Below are 7,908 nucleotides of genomic sequence, written 5' to 3'. Positions count from 1 at the left end.
TAAATGATTTGCCTCAGAGTGATTATTTTTGAGATGGTTGCATAGCCTTCCTCAGAATGATGTGCTCTCACTACATTTTTCTGATATCCTCTGAGATTCCCTTTCCCGTTGGTATGTTATGTTTTGCATTCCCCTGTATGGGTAACACCAAACTGACCAGATTTCTTGTATCTATTTATCAAAGTCCAGCACAAACTCTTTCCTTGAAATTCCTCCTTTTATTGGTTCATCCCCCCTTTGATCATTAAGATCTCAGCTGTAAAAGTGCAGAAATTCCAAAAAGCTTGTTGGCATGGAGGAGAAATGTAGTTCTAGTATTGGATACGTGGTGACCCAAAGATTCTGTACTAGCCAAAACCTTTTGGAAATGCTACACTGCTCATTTTATAGTCATGCCTGAATGGGCATGGTGGTCAAGCATGGCTACTACGTTAGACTAGGTAGCTAACTCTATGTATGCTGATAAATACATCTTGTTGCAGTTAATGATGCAGATATGCTGGCTCTAAATTAAAAGTTGATCAGTGTTTCCCTGCAATGCTACTTTAGTGCACAGCAGCAGCTGACACAGCAGTCTACCGCATTACGTTACTGCAGGCGTCACGGCAACAACAGGCAGGAGTCAGCTGGCTTAGAGGTTTTCACCCCTACTGACACTTCTCCACATCCCTGAAATAAACCATGACATCTGTTAGTAACACAATGGCGCTGACATTATCACAGGCGTGAACCAAAATTGAACAAAGGGTCAGTTACTGGTGTAAGTAATGCTGAGGCTCATGGTTAAAGTTTCAGATGCTCTTGGAAAGCTTAAACATGGAAATTGACATAGAAATTATTTTGCAATCTTGACATAAGTAAATACATTAATAACACTTGCTAATATTTAAAATCACCATAGCTTACAAAAATTGAGAATTGTCTTCTAAAACCACTCCCAGTAAGCACTCACACCTTTGCCCAACATACCAAAATGGATAGGGAATATGGACAGTGGATATAAAAAGTATACACACCCCTGTTGAAATGCCAGGTTCTTGTGATGTAAAAGAATGAGACAAATAAATAATGTCAGAACTTTTTCCACCTTTAATGTGTCCTATAACATGAACAATTTAATTGAAAAACAAACTGAAAAAAAAAAGAAAATAAACTCCCAATAACCTGGTTGCATAAGTGTGCACACTCTTAAACTAATACTTTGTTGTAGCACCTTTTGATTTTATTGCAGCAATCAGTCTTTTTGGGTAGGAGTCTATTAGCATGCAGATCTTGACGTGGCAATATTAGCTCACTCTTCTTTGAAACAGCGCTCCAAATTGGGTCAGATTGCAAGGACATCTCCTGTGCACAGCCCTCTTCAGATCACCCCACAGATGTTCAATTGGAATTAGGTCTGGGCTCGGGCTGGGTTATTCCAAAACTTTAATCTTCTTTGTAAGAAAAGGCTACCCCATAGCCCATTCATATAAACAATATAGATTGTTGTCACATGTAGCACACAGCCAGTACTTGCCAGACATTCCTGCAGTTCCTTTAATGTTGCTGTAGGTCTCTTGGAAGCCTCCCTGACCAGTTTTCTCCTAGTCTTTTCATCAATTTTTGAGGGACATCCAGTTCTTGGTAATGTCTCTGTTGTCTCCACTTGATGATGACTGTCTTCACTGTGTTCCATGGTATATCTAATGCTTTAGAAAGTCTTTTGTACCCTTCTCCTGACTGATATCGTTCAACAATGAGATCCCTCTGATGCTTTGGAAGCTCTCTGCAGCCCATGGCTTTTGCTCTGAGATGCAACTAAGAAGATGTCAGAACAGCTGAACTTTTTTTGTGATTAATCAGAGTAACTTTAAATGATGGCAGGTGTGTAATTACTTCTATTTAACATGAGTTTGAATGTGATTGGTTAATTCTGAACACAGCCACATCCCCAGTTATAAGAGGGTGTGCACACTTATGCAATCAGGTTACTGTATTATTTTTATTTTTCTTAATTTTTTCCCCTCGAACACTTCAGTTTGTTTTTCAATTGAATTGTTCACATTATAGGTCACATTAAAAGTAGAAAAAGTTCTGACATGATTTATCTTTGTCTCATTCTTTTACATCACAAAAACCTGGCATTTTAACAGGGGTGTGTAGATTTTTATATCCACTGTAGTTTAGCGAGCATTTGCACATTGTCAAGATGATGCCAAGACATCAGAATAGAATATTGATAACTGATTGACAAATAAACAATGCATAATTACAAAAGTTAAAACATAGTCACTGCAAATACTGCTGTAAAACATCTTGATACTAGGTGCAAACACTCCATACTATGTATACATTGAGCCTACATTTGGCAGATATACAGTCTTGGCCAAAGGTATTGGCACCCTTGCATTTTACTCAAATTATACACCATTTCATCTAGAAAACCACAGAAATGCTAAAATCTTTTGGAATTCCCATATGTATTTTTTTGAACAAAAGCAAATGACCTATACAATATTATTGGCACCTTCAAAATAGTTCAAAATAATTTCAAGCAGGTTATTCCATTTGAATTGAGTGTACTTGTGGTGCCTGCAAAATGAAAATCACTAATAAAACTAGTTTTAATAGAGAAAACTTCTCATCTCCTGTTTTGTTTCACTATGTGTACTCGAAGGAACATGGAAAAAGAAAGAAAACCAAAGAATGGACAGAGGAGGTCAGACACAAAATTGTAACCAAGCATGGACAATCTCAAGGCAACAAGTCCATTTCCAGAAAAGTTGATGTTCCAGTTTTCACCGCACATTATGTTATCAAGAACAAGAAAGTCCATGCCAGTGTATCCAACCTCCCTGGAAGCTGCTGCAAAATACACCTCAATAAAATCTTTCAGTTTGAATGATTGTTTGAATGGTGGATAATCAATCAATAATTATTCACCAAGATAATCACTATTCAATATTCAAACATTATTCAATATGTACTGGAAATCAAACTTCCATCAAACACATCCCCACCCTTGAGGATTAAGTTCAATTTAATACTTAATAATGTAATCATTAGGCTATTAAAATGCATGCTTTACCCAATCATGGTAAGGGAAGTCCATAGAAAACACAATGAGGTTTTGATTAATATTGGCTCATATAAGGGCGCATTGACCAACATTTCTTGCATATCAATTTTACAGACACAAATGGATGCCACCCTGTCGAACAAACAAATTGTGAACTTTTATACACTGTTCTAAAATGTTTTGTCTTTTTCTATAATCTCTGTAATTTTCTTTTTATGAATTAGGTTATTTATCCACATTAAATGGTTGGATAGAAATGTGGTTACTAGGTTTTTAATGGAAACAGATTTTCATGAGAATATTCTTAAAGGGATAGTTTGAACTAGATTCATATTTGGGAGAAATTTAGCTGACACTGAGTTGTTCTTGTGACATTTTTCAAAACAAGCCATTATTCATCTTTCTCCCAGCCTGGAATTAGCATTATTAGCATCTTCCAAATGCGTGAATTGAAACTGTGCGTCCTGAGTAACAAAAACTTTTTAGAGGGATGGTAACATTAAAATAATATTCTTTTTTTAACAGTGCTGTCTCCTTTATCTTTTTTAATTTTAAGTATTTTATGTGGTTCAGTATCATTGTTCTTTGAAAAATGAATGGACCGAGTAAGCAGAGCCGGCTAAGAGCGAATGTCTCTTAGTGAGTGAGTGACCGACCTTTCTTGATAGCTATTGTATCAATGTCATTCACAAATGAAAGAAAAAAGTATGTTGTTATGCCATGAAAGAAAAAAATATGTTCTTATGCCATGAAATGAAATAGCTTTGGCAGACTCGCTAGCAATTGCTATGACTATTCAAGTAAGTTAGTAGATAATGGTAAAGCATATTACTGGCTAATAAGCTGTTAAAACGGCCAGTGGCACAAGAGGATTTGTTCAGGATAGAGGCTATACTGACACATTGAACGTAGAGCTCTGTGGTGTAGTGGTTAGCGACACAGCTTTTCACATGGTTGACCTTGGTTTGAATCTCAAGTAGGCAATACTTTCTATCGCGTTCTGGCTGAACTAGGCTTGCCTGGTTTCTTGTTATGCATAATAATTGTCATCACATTCAAGAACAAATGTAAAATATATGAAACTATTTATAAAATTCTGAGTTAGACCACTTACATTTCTTAAATATTCAGACTTGATGCTGTTTTTCATATATGACATTCGAAAAATATATATTCTGTACTTTTTTATGCTTAAACATCAACCATGAATGTACTGCACCAGCTTTGCACACAGTGTTGAAGTGATTTTGGTCCATTCTTCTAGACAGATTGGATCCAGGTTGTTTGAGTTGGTTGGACAACCTTTGTGGACTGCAGAGGGTACAAAAAACGAATTGTTAAGTCTTTAATCTAAAGTACGGATGCACAATTAATCGAAATATAAACAAAATTGCGATATTGACATGTGCAATAAGCCTATCCAAATTGCCATGATACATGATTTTCAGCTCCAAAAAAGGTCAATGATATGCGCTTCACGCAGTACAACGGTCACAAATCGTACATCTGTAAATGTTTTTCTTGTAGGAGTTTTAGGTATTTTTGTAGATTACTTAAATACCTGGACTAATTTTGTTGAAAAAATTTGGTTTGTTTGGTTTTTCAATGTTACTTTGAGTTAACACTGCAACTACTAGCGAAGACGCCTGCTTCAAGTTAATGAGTGGAACCAGGATATATTGTCCCACATACACAACAGCATGATTATTAAAAGTTTCGGCTTCAATGTCGGTGCCTACAAACAATTTTAATATGGGAGAAAATATACCTCAAGGGTTGAGAAATTTTGCCTAATCAGCTATGGCGACGGTACCAACATAGCAAATGCTGCAAATGCCATTGCATTAAATGAGCTGTTAAACAAATAGTTCGACACAGGCTGCACCTTCACATTTTTTGAAAATAACCGTAATTGCAATATTTGTCAAAGAATTTGCTATTCAGTATTTTATCTAATTTAAAGTGTTGTCACGTCCTGGCTATGCCCCTAGCCATCTCTGCGCTGGGCTCGGGGCATAGCCAGGACAGGACAGGAGGTGGCTCATCTAGCCACCTCCAACCCTTTTGGTCTCCCCAATTGGAGGCAGGTGTTGGTCATTGCCTCCAATTGGGGACCCTATTTAAGTCCTTTGATTTTGCCATGCTGGTGTGGTTCATTTTGGTTTTTCCCCTGTGTGTCAGTTAGCCCATGTCACTGGTTGCTGCCGTTTGTTTTGTTTGAGTTTTTTTGTTTCATTAAACATGGATGATTCCTGGTATCTCAACTCTGCGCCAGTGTCCTTCCACACCCCAGCACCCCAGACAAGTGTTAAGTCTTCTGTGTACTGTTTCTGTTGTGTGTATGCTGTCTCTCCTCTGTTCCTTCCCCTGGTGTGGTGAGTTGCTGCCAATGATGTGGGCGTGGCCATCAATTCCATCATCAATCCCCAACCGCCAATCCTAACCGGCTTGCTGCCCTATAAAGACATTCAATCTGTGTTTGGTTAGGTTAGATTGTCATTTGTTTGAGAGAGAGAGAGAGAGAGAGAGAGAGAGAGAGAGAGAGAGAGAGAGAGAGAGAGAGAGAGAGAGAGAGAGAGGTCTTTGTGTTAGAATCTGAGTTAGTGTTAGGAGTAGGTTAGATTGTTGTTTGTGTAAGTGACAGAGAGACTTGTTTGTGCTTGTGTAAACTTCCTTATCCCAGACTTCTATGGAGTAGGGTTAGGTAGACACCCTGGGGTTTACATATACCTGTAGGTTAGATGCCAGCGACTGTCTCCCAGTGGTTTTTGTAACAGTGAGGGTGTCATGTCATCTGCTGGTGTTGGTCCACTGTGTTTTCTGAGGTCCAAGGTCAACACAGCCGTCTACCAGGAAGTTTTAGAGCACGTCATGCTTCCTGCTGCTGACCAACTTTATGGAGATGCACACAGTGCCAAAGCTACCAGTACCTGGTTTAAGGACCATGGTATCCCTGTTCTTAATTGGCAGCAAATTCGCCTGACTTTAACTCTATAGAAAATCTATGGGGTATTGTGAAGAAGATGCGATACGCCAGAACCAACAATGCAGAAGAGCTGAAGGCCACTATCAGAGCAACCTAGGCTTTCATAACACGAGCAGTGCCACAGACTGATCGACTCCATGCCACCCGGCATTGCTGCAGTAATTCAGGCAAAAGGAGCCCCAACTAAGTACTGAGTGCTTTACATGCTCATACTTTTCAGTTGGCCAACATTTCTAAAAATGTTTTTTTGTATTGGTCTTAAGTAATATTGTAATTTTCTGAGATACTGAATTTGGGGTTTTCATTAGTTGTCAGTTATAATCATCAAAATTAAAAGAAATGAACACTTGAAATATATCAGTCTGTGTGGAATGAATGTATACATTATACAAGTTTCACTTTTTGAATGGAATTACTTAAATAAATCAACTTTTTGATGATATTCAAATTTTATGACCAGCACCTGTACACTCACCTAAAGGATTATTAGGAACACCATACTAATACTGTGTTTGACCCCCTTTCTCCTTCAGAACTGCCTTAATTCTATGTGGCATTGATTCAACAAGGTGCTGAAAGCATTCTTTAGAAATGTTGGCCCATAGCACACATTTTTGTTGTAGCCCTGGACAAGCACACCCAATTCAACTCAGTGAGAGCCTGATAATTAGTTGACAAGTTGAATCAGCTGTGCTTGGCTGGAGCTACAATGAATATGTGTACTGTTGGGGGTACTTGAGGACTTTAGTTGGGAACCACTGGTCTAAACGGAATAATTCATAATGCAGACTTAGCTTTGCCTGCAAGGAGACACGAACTCAGGACTTATACTTCATAAGCCCACTTCTCTAACCACTACGCTATTTAACAAGAGGCAGTCACTCACTCAGTAAGAGACATTTGCTCTTCTTGGCCAGCTCCGCTTACGTGGTCCGGCAAAAAAAAGTATAAATAATACAGGCGTATACTTTGAACCAGATCACTAATGTGAGGCATCTAGTGCTGTCCATACTGATGACATTTTCACAACAAATGTGCAGTCACTTGGAACTCACGGAGGATGTGTTGCATATGTCCTGTACGTGCTCGATGGCGGAGCAGTAGGGTCTACCATCTGTTAACATTAAAAAACATTCTCTGGCAGTGTCAGTACTTCCTTTAAGGTGTGTGAGGTGAAGGCCAATGACAAGCTTTGTTTGGGTTCATGTAGCCTACACTGAACGCTCCAGAAACAGAAATATACGGAAGGCACGCGAGCATAAGACAAAAGAGGGTACATTTTCCATTTGATGGCGAGAGCTGTGTGAACGGTGATCCAGAGTTGGCTACCTTTCTTCTTGAGTAGGTTACACCGCCTCATAGTTGGCTAGATAGTCAAGGAAATGTATATGTAATTTACTTGATGATGACGGAGAAACAATAATACTACGTAGAAAATCATTCAATGTTGTTTATTCTATTTGTACGAGCTCTAATACGTTTTGGGAAGGTTTCTCAAGTCTTTGGTTGAGACAATAAGCAAATGAGCTAAGTTGTGTCAGAGCAGACACTCCTTGATTCAATTTCTTGCTGGAAAATAGTGTTACAACCTGGTATTATCTGCAAAATGTTAAAAAAATATATAATAATAATACATTCATTGTGGATTGTTTGACTAAACCTTATGCATAATATAATACTGCTCAGAAGCAGAAATTATTTTGCATTTTAGCTAGATTTAGGCTTGTGCAAACTGGTCAAAATGCGCACATTATTGTTCCAGCTAGAGCAACTAGTACAATTATGGTTTAATGTTCGCTAGATAGCCATCAACGAGTCTCTGAATTATGGTGATGCATCTAACGCAATAGCCCAGATTATGCTT

This window comes from Esox lucius, chromosome 1 (genome assembly GCF_011004845.1).
Source record: "Esox lucius isolate fEsoLuc1 chromosome 1, fEsoLuc1.pri, whole genome shotgun sequence".
NCBI classification, from domain to species: domain Eukaryota; kingdom Metazoa; phylum Chordata; class Actinopteri; order Esociformes; family Esocidae; genus Esox; species Esox lucius.
The sequence above is the reverse complement of the archived record's forward strand: the minus strand, read 5'-3'. Positions refer to the sequence as shown.